Source organism: Bos mutus, chromosome 3 (genome assembly GCF_027580195.1).
Source record: "Bos mutus isolate GX-2022 chromosome 3, NWIPB_WYAK_1.1, whole genome shotgun sequence".
NCBI lineage: Eukaryota > Metazoa > Chordata > Mammalia > Artiodactyla > Bovidae > Bos > Bos mutus.
Window position 1 is genome coordinate 74,818,414 of NC_091619.1, and position 24,844 is coordinate 74,843,257.

The 24,844-nt window shown below is 41.6% G+C and overlaps 1 long non-coding RNA gene across 1 annotated transcript in view; it reads right to left on the bottom strand.

Annotated features, from left to right (window-relative positions):
- The window catches only part of LOC138986077 (uncharacterized), a 50,927-nt gene that overhangs the window by 9,234 nt on the left and 16,849 nt on the right, over positions 1-24,844 (bottom strand). Inside the window, exon 2 of the long non-coding RNA XR_011462971.1 lies at positions 18,036-18,098. This is a non-coding gene — a long non-coding RNA (uncharacterized lncRNA). The remainder of the gene's footprint in view (positions 1-18,035; positions 18,099-24,844) is intronic.

A 24,844-nucleotide genomic window follows, 5' to 3' on the forward strand; every position in this document is an offset into this window, starting at 1 on the left:
CTATTTGAAAATCAACAGCTGGAATCCTACTGGACCCAGGAGGGACTGAGTACTGATATCAAAGACTGTGTGACCAGAACTGCCCATTACATGCTAGATATTGTTTAATTCACCATGGCATAAATTCAAGCAGGTGCAACACAATTCATTATTCCATGTAAATGGTACAATAGAGCTTGGGCTTAAGTGACTTGAAAAGGCACAAGTACATTGCATAAACAGCTCAGACTTCCCCATTATCTATCCCCATTGAATCAATGCCTCTTCTAAAACTCAAATCTGTAGTTCATAGGGGGATATCCTACAAGCAATTGTCACAAGAGAGAACTGGGGCTTAGTTCACAGATGGATTGGCATAATATGTTAACACTGACTGAAAATGGACAACTGCCATTACAATTCCACTCAGGTATTTCTAGAGGACAGTGGTAAAGAGAAATTCTCCCAGTGGGCAGATCTGTTATCAGTACACTTGGTCATCCAGGGCTAATGGAGGGAGATGTAGCTTGAGGTATTTAGACTCCTGGTAAATGGTTGCATGACTTGGCTAGTTGTTGAGGGGCCTAGAACAAATAACACTGGAAGTTTTAGGACTAGTAGTTCTGGGGATGAGATATGTAAACAAATCTATAAAAGTAGTCACAAAGTGTGCAGATCTTTGTGTCTTACAAAAATGCTCATTAGAAAGTATTCGCTGCAGAGGAAGCTTTCAACAGTTAAGCGAACAGAATGACTTTCTAAAGATGTCGTTTTTTTCCTTTCCTTAGCAACCTAAAGCCTCATGTATGGGCCAATTGACAGAATGGCCATATGGAGGGATGAAGACATCGAATGGGTCTAACAGCATGTACTTCTAATCAAGACCGACATAGCTGCTGCCATGGCGAACATCCACCCAGTTTCTTAGAAGAAGAGACCAAATCTCAACCATCAATATGGCACCATCCCTTGAGGCAACCTCAATTTAAGCAGTAGGTCAATTATAATGTGCCAGTTCAACCATGAAAAGGGCAATGATTTTATCTCTCTGGAATAGAAATCTACTAAAGATGTTAGCTTTTCTTCCCTTGCACTTTCCTCAGCACCACTATCTAGCTAGCTCACAGGATGCCTGATCTATTAGCATCACATTCCATACAACATTTCCTTTCAGCAAGATCCCTTTTGATGCCAAAGGAAGTGCTACTATAGATGCAAAACTGCAAGAATCACTGGTCTTCAATGTACATCCTTCATCAAGAGCAGCTATCTAAAAGAACATTTGAAAGCCTTGTTGGAGTTTCAACTAAGGCACCAACTCAGGATTGACTGCTCTCCTGTAGGATGAAGGGTTCAGTTCAGTTCAGTTCAGTTCAGTTGCTCAGTCGTGTCCGACTCTCTGTTACCCCATGAATCGCAGCACGCCAGGCCTCCCTGTCCATCACCAACTCCTGGAGTTCACCCAGACTCATGTCCATCGAGTCAGTGATGCCATCCAGCCATCTCATCCTCTGTTGTCCCCTTCTCCTCCTGCCCCCAATCCCTCCCAGCATCAGAGTCTTTTCCAATGAGTCAACTCTTCGCATCAGGTGGCCAAAGTACTGGAGTTTCAGTTTTAGCATCATTCCTTCCAAAGAAGTCCCAGGGCTGATCTCCTTCAGAATGGACTGGTTGGATCTCCTTGCAGTCCAAGGCACTCTCAAGAGTCTTCTCCAACACCACAGTTCAAAAGCATCAATTCTTCGGCACTCAGCCTTCTTCACAGTCCAACTCTCACATCCATACATGACCACAGGAAAAACCATAGCCTTGACTAGACGGACTTTTGTTGGCAAAGTAATGTCTCTGCTTTTCAATATGCTGTCTAGGTTGGTCATAACTTTCCTTCCAAGGAGTAAGCATCTTTTAATTTCATGGCTGCAATCACCATCTGCAGTGATTTTGGAGCCCCAAAAAATAAAGTCTGACACTGTTTCCACTGTTTCCCCATCTATTCCCCATGAAGTGATGGGACCAGATGCCATGATCTTCGTTTTCTGAATGTTGAGCTTTAAGCCAACTTTTTCACTCTCCATTTTCACTTTCATCAAGAGGCTTTTTAGTTCCTCTTCAGTTTCTGCCATAAGGGTGGTGTCATCTGCATATCTGAGGTGATTGATATTTCTCCCGGCCATCTTGATTCCAGCTTCTGTTTCTTCCAGTCCAAGATGAAGGGTATGTGATGCTAAATGGTAGATACATGGTAATGCTTTATCCTAAATAGTAAGAATAAATGGCTCTGGGAAGCACAGGATCAAAATACAAATGGGTTCTTTCACAATAATTCCTAAAACTCTCAGAATTTGTACTTTCTGATCTTAGGTTCTACAGGATTAGAGAGAGTGGTTCCTGGGGATCAGATAGCTAGAGTGGAATGGAAGGGTACTTCTATCAAATGACACAGAAAATTTCCTATTGAACTCGAAGGTAGGACCTACCTGTTCACTTTGAATTCTTTATACCAAGAAACATCAGGCAAAGAAAGATATTAATATCTTGTCAAGGGTTACTGATCCTCATTATCATGTGAAGAAATCCAGAATTGCTGCTATATGATAGGAATAAAAAAGGATATTTCAGCAACCCAGGAATTCACTGAGGTATCTTTTGGTTGTTTCATACCTGGCAAATGATCAGCTGTAGCACCATAGCCTGATAAAGGCAAGGCCATCATGAATACATCATGAATACCTTCAGAATGAGGTCACTCCAGCAGGCAAGCAACTGAAAGGGAGAGAATTCTGGAATAGATGGTGAAGAAAGGAGATTATATTTATTATACCCTTGGAATCAGTTGAAGCTGACAGCATGTTGTCCCTACCAAAACAAGAAAGAAAAATGAAAGAGAGAGAGGTCTCTTAATTCAGAATGGTAGCTAGATATAATGAGAGCACATGACTTGAACTGAATAGAGCATGAGGGTGGATTGTATCATATTATACTTCTGGTTGCTTCAGATTCTCTTGATCTGTTTCTATCATTGCCACACTTGTTTCTGTCTTGTTCCAACACCAATAGCCACAGTACTGACAAACTCTGGTTGGAGACTGACTCATTTCATGTGGGCACAACCTAACTGCCTTGCTAAGTAACACATATGATTAACTCAGAAGTATTAAAGAACAAATGTCCTAGGGAGTAAGCATTTGATCAATAAGAAATGGGAGCTAATGAATAAATTCTCCTTCCTTCCCTTCCTGGAAGGACTGACTTGAGAAGCAATTGTTTTTCTGATCTCTTAGAAGAAAGTCCCATGGATCAGGTAACATTGTCACTTGATACCACGCATGGCCAGCTTGATAATGCACCTTTTTATTGGCTCTTACCCCACTTTCCCTCTTGTGCTCTCCTTCTTCCTCAGATCTAATGCCCAGAATTAGAAGAACCCATGCCAAGGGAGAATGGAATTACTGAGATTTTCTTGAAAAAAAAAAAAAAAAAACAGGTTTATAAAAAGAGGGGGCTATGTTTAACATCTTAAGAAAAGAGTTAATAGGCATCTTTTTGCCACTTCAGGAGGACAGCATAACAAACTTACTGTTTGGCTGTCAATTACAGCACATCCATCCTTTAAACCTAACCTAAGTCCAGCAGCAGCACCAGCAGGCACATAGAGATACCCAGAAGAGACGAAGGCCATAAAGAAAAGGAAATTAATATTAATTAAGCACTTTGACACATATCTGGTCTCATCACTTCACGCCAAATAGATGGAGAAACAGTGGAAACAGTGACTGACTTTATTTCTGGGAGTTCCAAAATCACTGCAGATGGTGACTTCAGCCATGAAATTAAAAGACGCTTACTCCTTGGAAGGAAAGTTATGACCAACCTAGACAGCATATTAAAAAGCAGAGACATTACTTTGCCAACAAAGGTCCATCTAGTCAAACCTACAGTTTTTCCAGTGGTCATGTATGGATGTGAGAGTTGGACTATAAAGAAAGCTGAGTGACAAAGAATTGATGCTTTTGAACTGTGGTGTTGGAGAAGACTCTTGAGAGTCCCTTGGACTGCAAGGGGATCCAACCAGTCTATCCTAAAGGAGATAAGTCCTGAATGTTCACTGGAAGGACTGATGTTGAAGTTGAAACTCCAATACTTTGGCCACCTGATGTGAAGAACTGACTCATTGGAAAAGACCCTGATGCTGGGAAAGATTGAAGGCAGGAGAAGGGGACGACAGAGGATGAGATGGTTGAATGGCATCACCAACTCGATGGACACGAGTTTGGGTAAACTCCGGGAGTTGGTGATGGACAAGGAGTACTGGCATGCTGTGGTCCATGGTGTCACAAAGAGTTGGACATGACTGAGTGACTGAACTGAACTGATGACACATATACTCCATATATTATCTCATCCAATCTTCATAGGATGGTAGCATTTTATCTTTATTTTACAGATGAAGGAATATAAGTTCAGATAAAATTCGGTTCAGTCGCTCAGCTGTGTCCAACTTGTTGCGACCCCATGGACTGCAGCACACCAGGCCTCCCTGTCCATCACCAACTCCCGGAGTTTACCCAAACTCATGTCCATTGAGTCGGTGATGCCAGTATGAAAATTTCAGATTAATACTACCCAATTACCAAATGACTGGGAATCAAACTCAATTTTTTTTCACTAATGCACTTTCTTCATATTAGATTTCTTTATTGTGAACCAGACTTGTATTTAGATATTACTGTCTTTGTGACCTCGTTGGACTTAGAGAAAAAGAATGTTGGTATTTAGGGAGAAAAAAAACCCCCACAAATCATCTTGGCTAAATCATAAGTTAAATACAATTGTATGTAAAGGAGAAAAAAAATAAAAGAGAACAGAAAGTCAGAATCTTGAATTACATTTGTCCAGACCAAAGTTTTACAACGTGATACAGAATATATATGTATCAAAAAAATTGGATGTGTTACAAATTTTTGATCAATATGCCAATATATTTTGTCTCTCACTAAAATACTCTATTTGACAATGCCTGTCAGATTAAGTATTGCATTCAGTGGGTTGTGCAACATGACACAGCGATACAGGGCAGAGCAAAACTTCCTGTGAACCAGGAAGGATTGTATTGCAGATTCAAGCAGATGCTAAGGAAAAAAATGTTTATGAAACACCTGAGAATATTGTCTTCTGTGTATATAAGAAAGAGTAGTCAAGATAGTCAGTATTTCTATCAAACAGCAACAGTGGTGCTGTGAGACCAAAAAACCCTAAAGTCTGAGACAACATTATTTTCTGTAGTTCCAACCAATCAGTAATTGCTGCTGACTTGTTTACTGTTGCCAAATGAGTCTTTTAGTTGAGTCACTGAAAATACATTGAACATGAAAAGTGTGAGAACTATTGTTCCAAGAAACCTATTTACTTGACCAGACTTGCCACCCTACCTAAGCTGAGAAACAAATGGGAAATTGCTAGTTCAAGCAATTCATTGTGTTGAAAAAGCACTTTTCCCCACCAGTACAACCAAAATGAAGACCAGTGATATAGAGACCCACATTCATGGAAACTTCTGTCAGAATCAGCAGTATCTCTTTAAGACAGGTGACCCATCTGGACCCAAATGGCACAGAACACATGAAGGGGAGAAGACTTCATTCACTGAGAAGTATTTAGGATGCAGAAGAGCTAAAAATGAAATTCCTTGAGCCCTGGGCAGGAATCACAGCATGCATTAGAAAGGACCAGATAGAGCTGAGAAAGAAAGACATGAGTTTGTTTTGGCCTGCCTCTTCTTCCTCCATATTTTGGCACATGAAGGAAGCCTGTAAAATAGAGTTTTTTCAGCAAGTGGCAGATGCCATATCTGCTGAAGAATGGAGGTGAAGGTAGCCCCCCAAAGCCCCAGAGTGGCTCTGAATAGTCAGGCAGAGACTGAGTAGTCCGTTACTGGTACTCCAGGCCAGCTAGAGCTCTTTCAGGAGATTCAGCTCCAAGTTTTCTTTACAAGATTTAACCATATGGAGACAAGTTTCACTGGCTAAGATCCCTTCTTTCCCATTTTATAAAGATTTGATGACAACTCAATATGCAATTCTGGCTTCCACACTTGGCTCCTGATGGTGTCCTGAAAATAGCAACCAACATCTGAAGGTGGGTTGGTGAAAATGACATGAATGGAAGGGCCACAGGGCACTAGATGAAAACCATAACTCCACCACTTACTGTTCAGATAACAACTCTCTGAGCTATGGATTAATCCCAGTTAAATAGGAAAATGATACCTGCATTACAAGAGTGTTATGAGAATGATATTGTGTACTGGTTCCAGCTCTTAGATGGAGCTGGTACTCAATAAATGTTAATTCCCTTGTCCTGACTTCAGTTAAATTCAATGTCTTCTTTAATCCTCACATCTCTATCAGGAATGCAGTCAGGTATCATCTATAGGCAATAGGCCAGAGAAACTGAGTCTGACAATGTGCCTAAAGGCTGATGGCTGGGAAATAATAGAATTAAGAGGTATCTCCACATCTTTTAAAAATTCCTAATATGTTTGCTCCTTTTGTTCTAAGTCACAAGTTTTTATTCATTTATTCATTCATTCAACAAACATTTATTTGTTCAGTGCGTAAGACATACCAGATTTAGAATATTTTAACATTTTACTTATTTATGTATTTATTTTACTTTACAATATTGTATTGGTTTTGCCATACATCAACATGAATCTGCCACGGGTGTACACATGTTCCCCATCCTGAACCCTCCTCCCTCCTCCCTCCCCATACCATCCCTCTGGGTCATCCCAGTGCACCAGCCCAAGCTTCCTGTATCCTACATTGAACCTGGACTGGCAATTCATTTCACATATGATATTATACATGTTTCAATGCCATTCTCCCAAATCATCCCACCCTCGCCCTTTCCCACAGAGTCCAAAAGACTGTTCTATACATCTGTGTCTCTTTTGCTGTCTTGCACACAGGGTTATCATTACCATCTTTCTAAATTCCATATATATGCATTAGTATACTGTATTGATGTTTTTCTTTCTGGCTTACTTCAGTCTGTATAATAGGCTCCAGTTTCATCTACCTCATTAGAACTGATTCAAATGTATTCTTTTTAATGGCTGAGTAATACTCCACTGTGTATGTACCACAGCTTTCTTATCCATTCATCTGCCAATGGACATCTAGGTTGCTTCCATGTCCTGGTTAATGTAAACAGTGCAGCGATGAACACTGGGGTACTCATGTCTCTTTCAATTCTGGTTTCCTCGGTGTGCATGCCAAGCAGTGGGTTTGCTGGGTTGTATGGCAGTTCTATTTCCAGTTTTTTAAGGAATCTCCACACTGTTCTCCATAGTGGCTATACTAGTTTGCATTCCCACCAACAGTATAAGAGGGTTCTCTTTTCTCCATACCCTTTCCAGCATTTATTGCTTGTAGACCTTTGGATCGCAGCCATTCTGACTGGCATGAAGTGGTACCTCATTGTTGAAATTAAGGACTGAAAAAACCAACAAATCTCTTTTCTTGTAGACCTTATATTATAGTAAAAGAAGCCAGATAACAAATATAAAACATGTACAAAGGTGACAATGCTAGAAGGGAATACAGTGAAGTAGAGGACTGGAGGGCTGAGTACATGTATGCACTAAATAAAGAGGCTGGTCGGGAAGGTGGTCCAATAAGTTGACCGTGGAACAGAACTGAAGGAGTCAGAAGTGAGCTACAGATATCTGAGGGAAGAGTGTTTCGGAAAACAGAACCACCAAGTACACAGGTCCTGAGGTAGCAGCATGCTGCTTTTGTCAAAGGAATATCAGAGATATTGTGGCTGCAATGGAGTGAGGGGAACAAGGAGCAGTGGTGGGATATGAAATGAAAGAAGCATGTGGGGGGCGGCTTTACACAGGGCTTCCTAGTTGATGGTTAACTCTTTGAATTTTACTCCGAGTAAGATGGGAAGCCAGTGAATGTGTTGAACAGAGAAGTAACATGATCTTAAGTTTTTACAGAGCTCACTCTGCTGGGGGACAAGGGGAAAACATGAAACCATTCATTAATTCAGGGGAGTGATGAGGATGGATGGTTTGTGTAGGATAGTAGTGGTGCAGGTGATGAGAGGTGGTCTGGTTTTGTATATATTATAAAATGCGTTCAAAAGAAATTGTTCATGGAAGAATTTGAGTGTGAGAGACAGAGAGAGAGACATCAAAGATAATGTCAAGACTTTGTTGTTACTTTTAAACACCATAGAAAATCACCAGTGATTGCTAAAGTGTCGGTCTTTACAAGTAACCGTGAATTAGTCATTTTACCTCTCTAGATTTAGCTTCTTCATTAGCAAATGTCTCATGAGTCTTACGATGGGTCCAGAGGCAGCACCCTTCCTTCCAACATCCTTTCCTTCCAGCACCTTTTGAAGGCCTCAAATTTAATCTGAGGATGGTATTTCCCCTTCCAAATTCTAAGAGTTTCTCTTCCTCTCTCTCTCTCCAAGCATCATTCTATTTCCCCCTTGTTTTCTTCTTCCTAACTTCCCTTTTCCCATTCAATGACTCTTCCTGAGTCATAGAGAGCTAGGGAGACGTGGTCATAACTTGGGAGAAGCATTCCTCTTCTTATGCGTTATGCTGGCCTTGCATTCTCAATCCAACAAAGGCTAAATTTTTGACATCTACAGTGGGTTAGGTATCCTGGGAAGATAGCCCATCTCCTCAGGAACTGGTTGCTTCTCCTTGTATTAATATCTTGATACATGCAGATCCCTTTAAAAGAGAGTAAGGGAAACACAGTGTTGCAGAGCTGAAACTTAAATCTGATAAGCTTAGGTCTATTTAAAAAGCTTCATTTTCCAGTTTTGTCACTTGCCTTCCTCAAACATATTCCCAGGACTCATAAGGTATAGACACTTGACTGACTTGAAAACCAGACAAATAGAAATTATACTGGACAAAGGGAAATCCCTCATATCTCCTGAGCACTGAATGGCTTATAGATCCTCCTCTTATTCACTATGCCATTTAATCCTTTGGACAGCCCTATGAGAAAGAAGGGCAAGACAGAAATTATTTCCCCACTTACTGGTGAAAAAATTGATAATCAAATAAATATTATTGTCCAAGGAAACAACTGCTAAATGTAGGATCCATATTAAAATCACTAGAATGTGGGTCTTCTGGTTTCTAAACACAATGCTATTTCATAATAATAGCTTCTATTTATTGAGCTCTGTATACCGAGTGTTCTGTGAATAACTTATATTAATTAATTTATTCAGTGTGTACAAATGCCAATGAAATGCATGTATTGCCCTATTTTACAAATGAGAAAACTAATATTCAGAAAGCTTAAATAAGTTAAACATACTTCAATATAGCTGAAACTAAAAAATAATAATAAAGCTTCTATATTTACTTTTTAAAAAAGTTAAATAAATTGCCCATCGGACACTGATAAAAGATTTAGCAAAGGTCAACACTGCCCTATGGTGGTGGTGGTGTCTATCATATAGGGAAACTTCGGGGTTAAAATGGATTTCAGTACAGTGGAATACTTCATTTCTACACTCGTCTCTCCTAGTTTTTTGTTTGTTTGTTTGCTTTTCTCTACAGATATGTCTTACAATTTTTCTCCTACCTCAAGGCTGTAGCTTTTTGGGTTCCTCTGCTAATTCCTCTTCCTCTACAATTGTCTTAATTTTGGAGTCCTCAAAGGCAAATCTTGAGCTCTCTTATTCCTCTCTCTGCAAGATTTTTATCCATCTCTGTAGATTCAAATACCACACATGAACTTCCAGAGAGTCTCAAACTTTTGTTTCCAGCTTAGCAGTATCCTCTAAGTTCTACACTTTCCCCCATATCCAGCTGACATTTTGGCATATCTGCTTGCCTGTCTTGCTGACATCCCAAATGTAACGACATTCCAAAGGGGAACATGTGATTCCCTCTTCACCAAACTCCTAAGCTGATCGTCTTAAAGTCTTCCCTTTCCCTGAAAATGACAGAACCACTGGAACAGTTGCGAAAGCTAGAAACTATGGTTCTTCCATTTCTTCCGTCGTCACAGTCTATCAGCAAGTCCTATTGGCTCTGTTTCCCAAATGTATCCTGAAAGTCTCTAGTCTTTTCTGTTTTAAGCCACCATTCATTTTCATCTGTGCCATCTCATAGATGCCCCACTGCACCCACTCTTGCCCCTTCTCATCTGTTCTCTTTAATTTTTTTTTTTTTTGGAAAATGTAACCCAGCTCATGTCACTCCCCTATTTCACAGTCCTCAATGATTTCCCATAGATTTCAGAAATCCTCAAACACCTTAAAGGTTTGTGTGACGTGGTTCGTGCCTTTATCTCCCTTCCTTCCTTCATTATACACCAGCCATGCTGACTTTCTAGAAGTTCTTAAAATTTTTCCAGCTCTGTCCCACTTCAGCACTCTTATCATTGCCTTTGTCTGGAAAGCTTCTCTCTTGACCCTTCGACCTGGCTGGCTTTTTGGTCTCATCTTGAACACTGTCTCCTATGAGAAGCCTTCTCTACCTACTTAGTCTTTATCACAGCACCATGCTTGCTTACTTCATCATAATTACCACAAACAGTAATTATTTATTTGTGTGTTTATTTATTGTCTGATTCTACTCAGACAGAGTTTTGTCAGTCTTGTCATTGTCACAATACAGTGTCTGCAGTTATGTGTTCCCGGTACACAAAGCTCAGGAAATATTTATTGAGTGAATGAATGGGTGAAACTCAATTTTAGTTATGAAGACTTCCATTTTCATAACTATGATGCCTTGGTCATGTTTATCCTCTGTGTGCTGTGCTCTGCAAACTCAAAGAGGCATCCCAGAGATGCACCAATATAGAAATGAGCTGCGGTCAGGACCTAACTTCTATTAAACAAGAACAAAGAGGACAAACTGTCTTAACCCAAAAGAATTTAGGCCGTTAGGCCAGATGCCAGAGTTTTTTGGCTTTTTCATTTCCTTAGGTACGTAACAGATTCAAATTTCTGAAAAGTCATCCAAAGTATGACTATATATTATAAAAACCATTTCACTTAGGCTTTAAACAAATGTCATGCTCTATTTAAATATCAGCCAGGCTTCTTATTAGCATGTACAGGGCTAGAGGCCATATCTAATCTAGGCCTTAATCTTTGTCACCAAAAGTAGGCAAACGTACAACCATAATAACTAGGAGTCTTATTTTAAGAGCCTACTTACTGTATGACAAGTGCGCCCCAGTACTATGTGCTCTATGTGTTATTTCTACTTAATCTTTGCAACAAACCTATGAGGAAAATGTTTTGCCCAACCAATAAAGATTTACTGAGCATGGCCCCACCCATCAGAACAAGACCCAGTTTCCTCCTCAGTCAGTCTCTCCCATCAGGAAGCTTTCATAAGCTTCGTATCCTTATCCATCAGGGGGCAGAGAGAATGAAAAATACAATCACAGAAAACTAATCAAACTGGACCACAGCCTTGTCTAACTCAATGAAACTATGAGGCATGCTGTGTAGGGCCACAGAGGATGAATGGGTCATGGTGGAGAGTTCTGACAAAATGTGGTCCAGTGGAGAAGGTAATGGCAAACAACTTCAATATTCTTGCCTTGAGAACCCCATGAACAGTATGAAAAGGCAAAAATATAGGACACTGAAACATAAATTCTCCAGGTTGGTAGATACTCAATACGCTCCTGGAGAAGAGTGGAGAAATAACTCCAGAAAGAATGAAGAAACAGAGCCAAAGCAAAAAACAACACCCAGTTATGGATGTGACTGGTGATGAAAGTAAAGTCTGATGCTGTAAAGAGCAATATTGCAATAGGAACCTGGACTGTTAGGTCCACGGATCAAGGCAAATTGGAAGTGGTCAAACAGGAGATGGCAAGAGTGAACATAGACATTTTAGGAATCAGTGAACTAAAATGTACTGGAATGGGTGAATTTAACTCAGATGACCATTATATCTACTACTGTAGGCAAGAATCCCTTAGAAGAAATGGAGTAGCCATCATAGTCAACAAAAGAATCCAAAATTCAGTACTTGGATGCAATCTCAAAAACTACAGAATGATCTCTGTTCGTTTCCAAGGCAAACCATTCACTATCACAGTAATCCAAGTCTATGCCCAACTAGTAATGCTAAAGAAGCTGAAGTTGAACTGAAGAAGCTGAAGGTTCTATGAAGACCTACAAGACCTTCTAGAACTAACAGCCTAAAAAGATTTCCTTTTCATTATAGAGGACTGGGATGCAAAAGTAGGAAGTCAAGAGATACCTGGAGTAATAGGCAAATTTGACCTTGGAGTACAAAATGAAGCAGGTCAAAGGCTAACAGAGTTTTGCCAAGAGAATGCACTGGTCATAGCAAACACCCTCTTCCAACAACACAAGAGAAGACTCTACACATGGACATCACCAGATGGTCAACACTGAAATCAGATTGATTATATTATTTGCAGCCAAAGATGGAGAACCTCTATACAGTCAGTGAAAACAAGACCAGGAGCTGACTGTGGCTCAGATCATGAACTCCTTATTGCCAAATTCAGACTGAAATTGAACAAAGTAGGGAAAACCACTAGACCATTCAGGTATGACCTAAATCAAATCCCTTATGATTATACAGTGGAAGTGACAAATAGATTCAAAGGATTAGATCTGATACACAGAGTGCCTGAAGAACTATGGATGGAGGTTTGTGACATTGTACAGGAGGCAGTGATCAAGACCATCCCCAACAAAAAGAAATGCAAAAAGGCAAAATGGTTGTCTGAAGAGGCCTTACAAATAGCTGAGAAAAGAAGAGAAGCTAAAGGCAAAGGAGAAAAGGAAAGATATACCCATCTGAATGCAGAGTTCCAAAGAATAGCAAGGAGAGGTAAGAAAGCCGTCCTCAGTGACCAATGCAAAGAAAAAGAGGAAAACAATAGAATGGGAAAGACTACAGATCTCTTTGGGAGAAGGAAATGGCAACCAACTCCTGTACTCTTGCCTAGAGAATTCCGTGGACAAAGGAGCCTGGTGGGCTGCTGTCCACAGGGTCGCACAGAGTCTAACATGACTGAAGTGACTTAGCATACATGCATGCATGGATTGGAAAAGGAAATGGCAACCCACTCCAGTATTCTTGCCTGAAGGGTCCCAGGGACAGAGGAACCTGGTGGGCTGCCGTCTATGGGGTCACACAGAGTCAGATGACTGAAGTGACTTAGCAGCAGCACACATCTCTTCAAGAAAATTAGAGATACCAAGGGAACATTTCATGCAAAGATGGGCAGAATAAAGGACAGAAATGGTATGGACCTAACAGAAGCAGAAGATATTAAGAAGAGGTGGCAAGAATATACAGAAGAACTATACAAAAAAGATTTCCATGACCAGATAACCACAGTGCTGTGATCACTCACCTAGAGCCAGACATCCTGGAATGCAAAGTCAAGTGTGCCTTAGGAACCATCACTATGAAAAAGCTAGTGAAGGTGATGGAATTCCAGTTAAGCTACTTCAAATCCTGAAAGATGATGCTGTGAAAGTGCTGCACTCAATATGCCAGCAAATTTAGAAAACGGCGGTGGCTACAAAACTGGTAAAGGTCACTTTTAATTCCAATCCCAAAGAAAGGTAATGCCAAAGAATGTTCAAACTACTGCACAATTGCACTCATCCCCCATGCTAGTAAAGTAATGCTCAAAATTCTCCAAGCCAGGCTTCAACAGTACATGAACTGAGAATTCCAGATGTTCAAGCTGGATTTAGAAAAGGCAGAGAAACCAGAGATCAAATTGCCAACATCCGTTGGAGCATCAAAAAGCACAAGAGTTCCAGCAAAACATCTATTTCTGCTTTATTGACCACACCAAAGCCTTTGACTGTGTGGATTACAACAAACTATGGAAAATTCTTCAAGAGATGGAAATACTAGACCACTTAACTGCCTCCTGAGAAATCTGTATGCAGGTCAAGAAGCAACAGTTAGAACTGGACATGGAACAACAGACTAGTTCCAAATCGGGAAAGGAGTACATCAAGGCTGTATATTGTCACTCTGCTTATTTAACTTATATGCAGAGTTCATCAAGCAAAAGGCCAGGCTGGAATCACGATTGCCAGGAGAAATATCAATAACTTCAGATACACAGATGACCCCACCCTTATGGCAGAAAGTGAAGAAGAACTAAAGAGCCTCTTGATGAAAGTGAAAGAGGAGAGTGAAAACGTTGGCTTAAAACTCAACATTCAGAAAACGAAGATCATGGCATCCAGTCCCATTACTTCATGGCAAATAGATGGGAAAACAGTGGAAACAGTGGCAGACTATATTTTTGGGTTCCAAAATCACTGCAGATGGTGACTGTAGCCATGAAATTAAAAGATGCTTGCTCCTTGGAAGAAAAATATGACCAACCTAGACAGCATATTAAAAAGCAGAAACACTACTTTGCCAACAAAAGTCCATCTCATCAAAGCTATGGTTTTTCCAGTAGTCATGTGTGGATGTGAGAGTTGGACTGTAAGGAAAGCTGAGTGCCAAAGAATTGATGATTTTGAACTGTGGTGTTGGAGAAGACTCTTGAGAGTCCCTTAGACTGCAAGGAGATCCAACCAGTCCATCCTAAAGGAAATCAGTCCTGAATATTCACGGGAAGGACTGATGCTGAAACTCCAATACTTTGGCCACCTGATGCGAAGAATGTACTCATTTGGAAAGACCTTAATGCTGGGAAAGATTGAAGGTGGAAGGAGAAGGGGACAACAAAGGATGAGATGGTTGGATGGCATTGCCAACTCGATGGACATGAGTTTGAGTAAGTGTCCAGAGTTGGTGATGGACAGGGAAGCCTGGCATGCTGCACTCCATGGGGTCGCAAAGAGTCGGAGTCAACTGAGCAACTGAATTGAATAAATAAAGACTATTAAGCTCACAACTGAGTGACTGAACTGACTGACTGGCTGAGGCTCAGAGAAGTGACATTACTTGCTCTTACACCAGGCTTATAGCTGGTAAGAGGTTACACGGAAATTAAACTCACGTTTTCTGATTTCAAAGTGAGCATTATTTAAAAAACATTGTGTTTTGGGGAAAAAAGATACTTATCAGTATCTTTTCTGCTGCACACTTTCTTCTTTTTTTGGCTGTACCTTGTGGCATGTGGGATCTTAGGTTCCCAACCAAGGCTCGAACCCATGCCCCCTGCAGTGGAAGCACAGAGTCTTAACTACTGGACCTCCCCCTACAACCCCCGAAGTCCCACACATCAGTATCTTTTTATTAAATTAAGTATACCATACTTTCTGATCAACTAATGAAATGTGATTCTCTTTAAGAAGCAATCTGTGTAAGCTCTCTGGCTCTCCACTATTTCTCTAGGGTGAAATTCTATCAGTGATCTTATCACAGAGAATAATCTTAATTTGCCTTCCCTGAGTAAATAATTGGCTCACAGATATTAGCTATTTCTTGTTACCTGAAGTCTCCTCAAAGAGAAAATGCATGCACTTCAATAATGATCTGTGAAACCTTTGGATTTCATGAAGTTGCTGATTAGGTCTGTACAAAGAGAAGAAAATGGTACCATTATTCCAATATTTATTTTCTATTTGGGGTTTTACTAAAACTTTTATTTGAAGTTTGAAAACCACTCCTCTTAAGAAATAGAGAAAAAAAGAGAAAGAATGAAGGGAGGGAGGGAAGAAGAAAGGAAAAGAGAAGGGAATAAAAAAAGAAAGTTGAGTCTTTTTTCTAGGAATGGCTTTCACAATTAAGTCATCCTGATACTACTGCCTCTTAAAGCTTCATAACCAACTTTGCACCTTTACTGATAAGTCTAACTTCCTACCTAACATCTCCAATAAGATGAATAGTAGATATAGATATTCTACACTTGAAATACCTAAAACTATATTCCTATTCCCCCAAATGTAATCATTCCCCAAATTTTCATCTCAGAAAAAGTCTACACCATTTGATACTAAAAATAAACAACCAAACAACTCTTGGAGTAATCCTTGCTTCCTATCTCTGCTACACATTTCACATCCAACGTTTGGCTTTACTGCCAAATTTTAAAGTATTTGTCCACTTTTCTCAGCATCTTCTGCTACCACTCTAGTCCAAGCCGTCATCATTTCTCATCTAGATGAGATGAGCTTCCTAACTGGTCTCCCTGCTGCTACGCTCACCCACCTTCATACAATTTGCTCTCTAGACAGCAGTCAAAGTCAGTTTTTAAAAAATGTAAATTAGATCATGTTACTCTCCCTCTCACAATTTTCCAAAGGTTTCCAATTATACCAAGAATAAAATCCAAACTCCTTGCTATAATTTAAGACAGAGTTTTCCAAAGCAAGCCATTATTAGGTTGTGAAACCAATATACTGGGTAAGGATTAGCGTTGTAAAATAAAATGGAAAAAAATCAAAGTTTATTGAAAGAACTTATGTTTAAGATGTGTGGTGTGTGTGTGTGTATAGTGGACTACAACATAAAATGCATTTCTTTCTGTGGATCCCATTAAAAGAGTTTGAAAACCATTAGCCTACAATATCTTAAAGTTCTGTTTGCTCACATCTCCTGCATAATATTCCACCCCATCCCCTGCTCATCAAAATACCTCAGCCTTTCTAGCATTCTTATTGCGACTTCAGAAGAAGGACAGCTTCTCCCCACCTCTGTCCCTAGCACTTGTCTGAATACTTCCAATTACTCATATGGACGGATCCTTCTTACTATTCAGATCTCAGCTCAAATGTCACCTGCTTAGAAGCTTTTCCTCTAACTAATCTAAAGCAGTCCCTACCACTTCTCTATCACATCACCCTAGTTTATTTTCTTATGTTGCTAACCATGCTGTTGCATATTTATTTGTCTGTACATTGTCTTTCTCAGAATAATGCAGGAATCTTAACTGTCCTGTTTGCCAAAGCTCCCCCTACACTTATAACAGCCTCTCAATAAATATTAGTTGATAGAATGTTGAATATTTCAGTTTTAAGAGGGTTTTTGTAAAATAGGGACACCTTATAATGAAATCCTTAAATAACTATAATAACACTGCTAGGAAAACAAGATGCTGCTGCTAAAACTGAACAGTGATTGGCAGGCAGGGCCCATGGGAGAGTCTGATGGTTCATTTGTCAGCTGATGGAGGAAAATCCAAATGTAGTGTATAAAAGGTAATTTCTGGGCATGCAAGGTATAAAATGTAGATTGGTTGACATTGAGCATAGAATAGTCAGGGACATTGGCACAGTTTTTGTCTAGTGCGCTGTGGTACCTGGCAAGAAAACTCCTTAAAGTGTTCCTCTTGAATTCCCTTCAATAGTGGAACCAGGGGCAAAAACCTGCCTTCAGTCCTGAATGAAAGAAGAGGGACCCAGGAAGGCAAGTTAAGAGTGGCAACTGCTAAGAATGATGAGATGGGGCGGGGTCAGACTGGGAAGTGCCCTCAGGGATCCAGGCCCACAAGTAAACTCCAGAGTCAGAGGAAAAGAGGCCCCTCATTTCCTTCACAGTCCCAGCTAGCAAACTCCCCCGAGAGGTGAGTAGGATTATTACCTGGATCTTTATTTAATTCTTTCCAGGTGACCCATCATAAAGAGGCTTGTATGCTAAGCTGAGGAGCTTAAACTTTTCTTCTAGATACAAAGGAGAACCTCTGAGGAGTTTAAGCAGGAGAGTGGCCTGTTGGGGTGTCTTAGATCCCCTGGCTGCATGTGAAGGGGACTGAGGGTTTGCACATGTGGAAGCAGGAAACTTTGTGGCAGATGCACTATATGAGAAGCAATGAGCATCTAAACAAACACAAAGGCTGTGGGACATTTGTGCAGAGGGAATCTGACTCCATCCCTGGTGGCTCAGATGGTAAAGAATACGCCCGCAACGTTGGAGACCTGGGTTCAATCCCTGGGTCAGGAAGATCCCCTGGAGAAGGGAATGGCTACCCACTCCAGTACTCTTGCCTGGAGAATTCCACTGAACAGAGGAACCTGGTGGGCTACAGTCCATGGGGTCGCAAAGCGTTGGACACAACTGAGCAACTAACACTACTTACTGGTTAAGTGCTCCCCGTCTCTGGTCCCAAACCAGTCAGGAACTCCAAAGCCTTTTCTGGTCCCTATAAAATAAAACAGAGAATAGCATCTCCTTCAGAGACTGCTTTAGGGGCTGATATGATAATGCACGTAAACCCTAAGTGCCTGACACATAGTAAGTGCTCAGTAAATGTTAGCTATTACTATAGTCTGGTGGGCTAGAGTGCATGAGGTTGCAAAGAGTAGGACATGACTGAGTGACTAAGCAACATATTAGTTTTTCAGGCAGGCACTAGTATCATTTTTTAGCATGGTGGGGGACAATGAGGCAGACAGAAATAGGCTCCATATCCTGCAAATCAGAATTCACATTCAGTCAGCATCAGTTCCCATTCTATTGTTTTCCTCTAATTCTTTGCATTGATCACTGAGGAAGGCTTTCTTATCTCTCCTGGCTATTCCCTGGAACTCCACATTCAAATGGGTATATCTTTCCTTTTCTCCTTTGCCTTTTGCTTCTCTTTTCTCAGCTATTTGTAAGACCTCCTAGACAACCATTTTGCCTCTTTGCATTTTTTTTGTTGCTGTTGTTGGGGGTGGTCTTGATCACTGCCTCCTGTGCAATGTCATGAAGAGAGACTAGAGATCTCTTCAAGAAAATTAGAGATACCAAGGGAACATTTCATGCAAAGATGGGCAGAATAAAGGACAGAAATGGTATGGACCTAATAGAAGCAGAAGATATTAAGAAGAGGTGGCAGGAATACACAGAAGAACTATACAAAAAAGGATCTTCACGACCCAGATAACCACGATGGTGTGATCATTCACCTAGAGCCAGACATCCTCGAGTGCGAAGTCAGGTGGGCCTTAGGAAGCATCACTATGAACAAAGCCAGTGGAGGTGATGGAATTCCAGTTGAACTATTTCAAATTCTAAAAGATAATGCTGTGAAAGTGCTGCACCCAATATGCCAACAAATTTGGAAAACTCAGCAGTGGACACAGGACTGGAAAAGGTCAGTTTTCATTCCAATCCCAGAGAAGGGCAATACCAAAGAATGTTCAAACTATAGCACAATTGCACTCCTTCCACAAGCTAACAAGTAATGCTCAAAATTCTCTAAGCTAGGCTTCAACAGTACATGAACTGAGAATTCCAGATATTCAAGAGATGAATTTAGAAAAGGCAGAAGAACCAGAGATCAAATTGCCAGCATCGGCTGGATCATCAAAAAAAGCAAAAGAGTTCCAGAAAAACATTTACTTCTGCTTTACTGACTACACCAAAGCCTTTAACTGTGTGAATCACAACAAACTATGGAAAATTCTTCAAGAGATGGGAATACCAGACCATATTACCTGCCTCCTGAGAAATCTGTATGCAGGTCTAGAAGCAACAGTTAGAACCAGACATGGAACAACAGACTGGTTCCAAATTGGGAAAGGAGTGTGTCAAGGCTATATATTGTCACCCTGCTTATTTAATTTATATGCAGAGTACATCACACGAAAGGCCAGGCTGGATGAAGCACAAGCTGGAATCAAGATTGCCAGGAGAAATATCAATAACCTCAGATATACAGATGACACTACCCTTATGGCAGAAAGTGAAGAGGAACTAAAGAGCCTCTTAATGAAAGTGAAACAGGAGAGTGAAAAAGCTGGCTTAAAACTCAACTTTCAGAAAACTAAGATCATGGCATCCAGTCCCATCACTTCATGGCAAATAGATGGGGAAACAATGGAAACAGTGACAGACTATTTTCTTCAACTCCAAAATCATTGCAGATGATGACTGCAGCCATGAAATTAAAAGATGCTTGCTCCTTGGAAGAAAAGCTATGACCAACCTAGACAGCATATTAAAAAGCAGAGACATTACTTTGCCAACAAAGGTCCGTCTCGTCAAAGCTATGGTTTTTCCAGTAGTCATGGATGGATGTGAGAGTTGGACCATAAAGAAAGCTGAGCACCAAATAATTGATGCTTTTGGACTGTGGTGTTGGAGAAGATTCTTGAGAGTCCCTTGAACTGCAAGGAGATCCAACCAGTCCATCCTAAAGGAAGTCAGTCCTGAATATTCATTGGAAGGACTGATGCTGAAGCTGAAACTCCAATACTTTGGCCACCTGATGTGAAGAATAAACTCATTTGGAAAGACCCTGATGCTGGGAAAGATTGAAGGCCGGAGGAGAGGGGACAACAGAGGATGAGATGGTTGGATGGCATCACCAACTTGATGGACATGAGATTCAGCAAGCTCAGGATTTGATGGACAGGGAAGCCTGGCAGGCTGTAGTCCATGGGGTCGCAGAATCTGACATGACTGAATGACTGAACTGAACTGAAGTTTGGCATCAGGTGGCCAAAGTATTGGAGCTTCTGCTTCAGCATCAGTCCTTCCAATGAATATTCAGGACTGATTTCCTTTAGGATAGACTTGTTGGATATTACAGTCCAAGGGACTCTCAAGAACCACAGTTCAGAAGCATCAATTATTCGGTGCTCAGCTTTCTTTATGGTCCAACTCTCACATCCATCCATGACTACTGGAAAAACCATAGCTTTTATGAGATGGACCTTTGTCAGCAAAATAATGTCTCTGCTTTTTAATATGCTATCTAGGTTGGTCATAGCTTTTCTTCCAAGGGGCAAGCATCTTTTAATTTCATGGTTGCAGTCACCATCTGCAGTAATTTTGGAGTCTAAGAAAATAAAGTCTGTCACTGTTTTCATTGTTTCCCCATCTATTTGCCATGAAGTGATGGGACTGGATGCCGTGATCTTAGTTTTTTGAAAGTTGGGTTTTAAGATAGCTTTTTCACTTTCCTCTTTCACTTTCATCAAGAGGCTCTTTAGTTCCTCTTCACTTTCTGCCATAAGGGTGGTGTCATCTGTGTATCTGAGGTTATTGATATTTCTCCTGGCAATCTTGATTCCAGCTTGTGCTTCATCCAGCCTGGCCTTTTGTGTGATGTACTCTGCATATAAGTTAAATAAGCAGGGTGACAATATACAGCCTCGACACACTCCTTTCCCAATTTGGAACCAGTCCGTTGTTCTATGTCCGGTTCTAACTATTGCTTCTTGACCTCCATACAGGTTTCTCAGGAGGCAGGTAATGTGGTCTGGTATTCCCAAGTCTTGAAGAATTTTCCACAGCTGGTTGTGATCTACACAAAGGCTTTGGTGTGGTTAATAAAGCAGAAGTAGATGTTTTTCTGGAACTCTCGTGCTTTTTTGATGATCCAGACGATGCTGGCAATTTAATCTCTGGTTCTTCTTCCTTTTCTAAATCCAGCTTGAACATCTGGAATTCTTAGTTCACGTACTGTTGAAGTTTAGCTTAGAGAATTTTGAGCAATATTTTCCTACCTTGTGGAGGGAGTGCAATTGTGCGGTAATTTGAACATTGTTTGGTATTGCCCTTCTTTGAGATTGGAATGAAAACTGACCTTTTCCAGTCCTGTGGCCACTGCTGAGTTTTCCAAATTTGTTGGCATATTGGGTGCAGCACTTTCACAGCATTATCTTTTAGAATTTGAAATAGTTCAACTGGAATTCCATCACCTCCACTGGCTTTGTTCATAGTGATGCTTCCTAAGGCCCACCTGACTTCGCACTCCAAGATGTCTGGCTCTAGGTGAGTGATCACACCATCATGGTTATCTGGGTCATGAAGATATTTTTTGTATAGTTCTGTGTATTCTTGGCACCTTTTCTTAGTATCTTCTACTTCTGTTAAGTCCATACCGTTTCTGTCCTTTATTCTGCCCATCTTTGCATGAAATATTCCCTGGTATCATCTCTAATTTTTTTGAAGAGAGCTCTAGTCTTTCCCATTCTGTTGTTTTCCTCTACTTCTTTGCATTGACCACTGAGGAAGGCTTTCTTATCTCTCCTTGCTATTCGTTGGAACTCTGCATTCAGACGGGTATATCTTTCCTTTTCTCCTTTGCCTTTAGCTTCTCTTCTTTTCTCAGCTATTTGTAAGGTCTCTTCAGACAACCATTTTGCCTTTTTGCATTTCTTTTTGTTGGGGATGGTCTTGATCACTGCCTCCTGTACAATGTCACGAACCTCTGTCCATAGTTCATCAGGCCCTCTTGGATGGGGGCAATGCTTTTAAACGTTTTTGCCTGTGGGGATGGTCTCATAGAAGTGAACATGGAGCTACAGAGTGAAAAATAAAAAGCATTTTGACAGACAGTGGAGTTACACTGAAAACCGCAATTCAGTGGAAGGAACAGAGTTAAACTGGTCTTGATTGGGGTGAGGATGTGACTGAGGCAGGACTGGTACCGGCCAAGCCAGGCCAGGTCAGAATCAGGGCTGCGATCCCTTGGCTCTGGCGCTTCCTTCCTGAGACAAGGCTCGCGTCTTAAGCGAGTGGGAGAGGCGGCAGCCATCCAGGCCCACAAAAGGTCCGGGGTTGAGGGCCCCTCAGCCTAGATTTTGTCTGCAAACCCAGTTTCTGAGGTGCCTAAAAGTGTACAAATAGTGAAGCCGGGCCCAGCCGAGCCAATTCATTACCTCGCCTCAGCGCTGCATGCTCATTATCTGCTCTCCATATCACCTCTCCTCAGGGGGCTCAAAGGAATCAGCAAATCCCCCGGCATCAGAGCTACGAATCCCCAGCACAACCCATTCACACGCAGCGGGGCGGCTGGGGATTAATTGGAGGGGGAATGTTGTGAATTCCAGAGAGTTCTTTCTCTTTGCCTCACAGCCGGTGGCCGGGGATATTGCTACATGAAAGCTTCCCTGTCAGTATCGATCATCATTGCCCGGGCTGCTACATTCCAGAGAATGAATTGGCCTCATTTGGTAACTCAACTGGAGTGGGGGATGGGGTGGGGTGTCTTTCCGGATGGGTCCACATTTGTGGTCCCCACTTCTTGCTCCATAAGTGGTTTCCAAAGACAAACAGAAATCCACAGGACCCCTTTTTCTTCCCGACTTGGGCGATGCTTAGTACAGCGTGACTCGGAAGGGTGGGAAAGGGCGGGACCTGGGTTAGGGCCCGGGCAGGAAATTAGTTGAGGCAAAGCCGCGTCTGAGGAGAGAAGCAGGCCAATAGCCCCCCAGGGTTTCTCTGATTGCTTTGATGCGAGGCCGACTTCCCCCTCCCATCCCGGGGCTTCTCGGCAGGAGGCCTGCGGGCTCTCTCCCTGCCCGCGCCGAAGGGCGCCGGGGCCTAGGAGCCGAGGGAGCCCAAACCCCGCCGCACCCTGGGGCAGGGGCGCTCCAGCTAGGCAGATACGAAATGCAAGCGTCAGACGCATTCCCTGAGAAAGCAGTTGCTGGAAGCCCAGAGAAAAGACAAAAGGAGCCTCTTCCTGGGATTTTATCTCTTGAGGTCTGCAGACTGAAACCTTTCTCTAATTCTTACCTTTTTAAATGCATTATTGCTAGACTGCTTTTCCCTCATCCCCAACTTGTCTGACCGTTGCTCGTTCTCCCGTCCTCCTAGACCCTCCCCCTGCCTATCTGCAGTATTTCCTGAAACTCCCACCAAGTGGAGAGTTCAGAGAATGTACCCTGGGAAATCCTGGAGTCTGGGCCTCTTCATGCCGCCGCGAGAGGTACCTAAACTGAGGGTCCTGAGGGGCTGGCTGAAACCCCCGCCGGGCCCTGCTGTGGGGCTGTGTGGTGCCGGGCAAGTCGCTGGGCTCCCTCTGCCTCACTTTGGGCATCCGTCAGACAGATGATAATAACTGTTCTGCCTCCCTCTTATGACTGTGTAGGGATTAATGGAAAAAGGGATTTAAAAGCACTTTGTGATTTGTAAAGCGCTCAACAGAAGGTATGATGATTATTAAATTCTCTCATTGGGCATGGTATCGAATGTATTCGTGATCTTTATAAAAACTTCATTCTGCATTTACCTCCCTCTATCTAACTAGTCCTGTGAAGTATGTCCAGGCAGGGACAGAGATAAAAAGTAAGCCAATGTACACAAAAGGAAAAACAAAAAACAAACAAACAAAAAAACATGATTGTTATTATAATTTTCAAAAATAAAAACAAAGTGATACCCCTGCAGCATTTCAAATTATGGATGCCCAGAAGGTGACTCTCTCCACGTGGGCATTTTTCTAGTCCAATAGTCTATCTATTGGGGATTCTTTGGCATGGCAGCAGGCAAGCATTGGCGGGCAAATCAGAAACACTCTGTAATATTGAGCAAGTCATTTCCTCTCTCTGGGCTTCAGTTTCCCCATCGCTAAAATATGTGAGTAGGAGTGGACTTCCTTAAAATCTTTTACAATCCCTCTGTTTTGTCATTCGGTAGTTGCCTTGATTAATATTTAGCAACAGTTGGGGCTCCAAGGTCATTTCATATTTGCTAGAATATCAAAGAGTTTTACTAATCTTCATCCAGGGATAAAGGACTAAGTGAGCAAACAATCCAGAATCATGCCAGCCACTTAGGGACCCTTAATTCTACTTAATCATAATGAGAATTTTTCAACATTTGGAAATTAATATGGGAAGAAGCATGACATCATGCCTTAGAACACTCCAGTGCAATTGGCACAGGATCTCATCGCAATTAGCACGGTTTCCTCACCCCCAGATGCTTTAATACTAAAAGTGCCTGCTTCACTTAGTAACTCCACTCTAAAAACTGACACCTGAAAACCACAACCTAGGTGTTACAAGACTCCTAAAGACCACAAGGTCAGCATTTCATTTCACCATTCAGTCTGCGAAATCTAGAGTTTCCCCGCTCAGGGTCTTTTATCTTTCTCCCAGGTGCCCTCGCCTGCCTTAGAAAGGCTGCTTTCCCCTTCCCAGCTGCTGTCAGCTGGCTTGTCTGTCC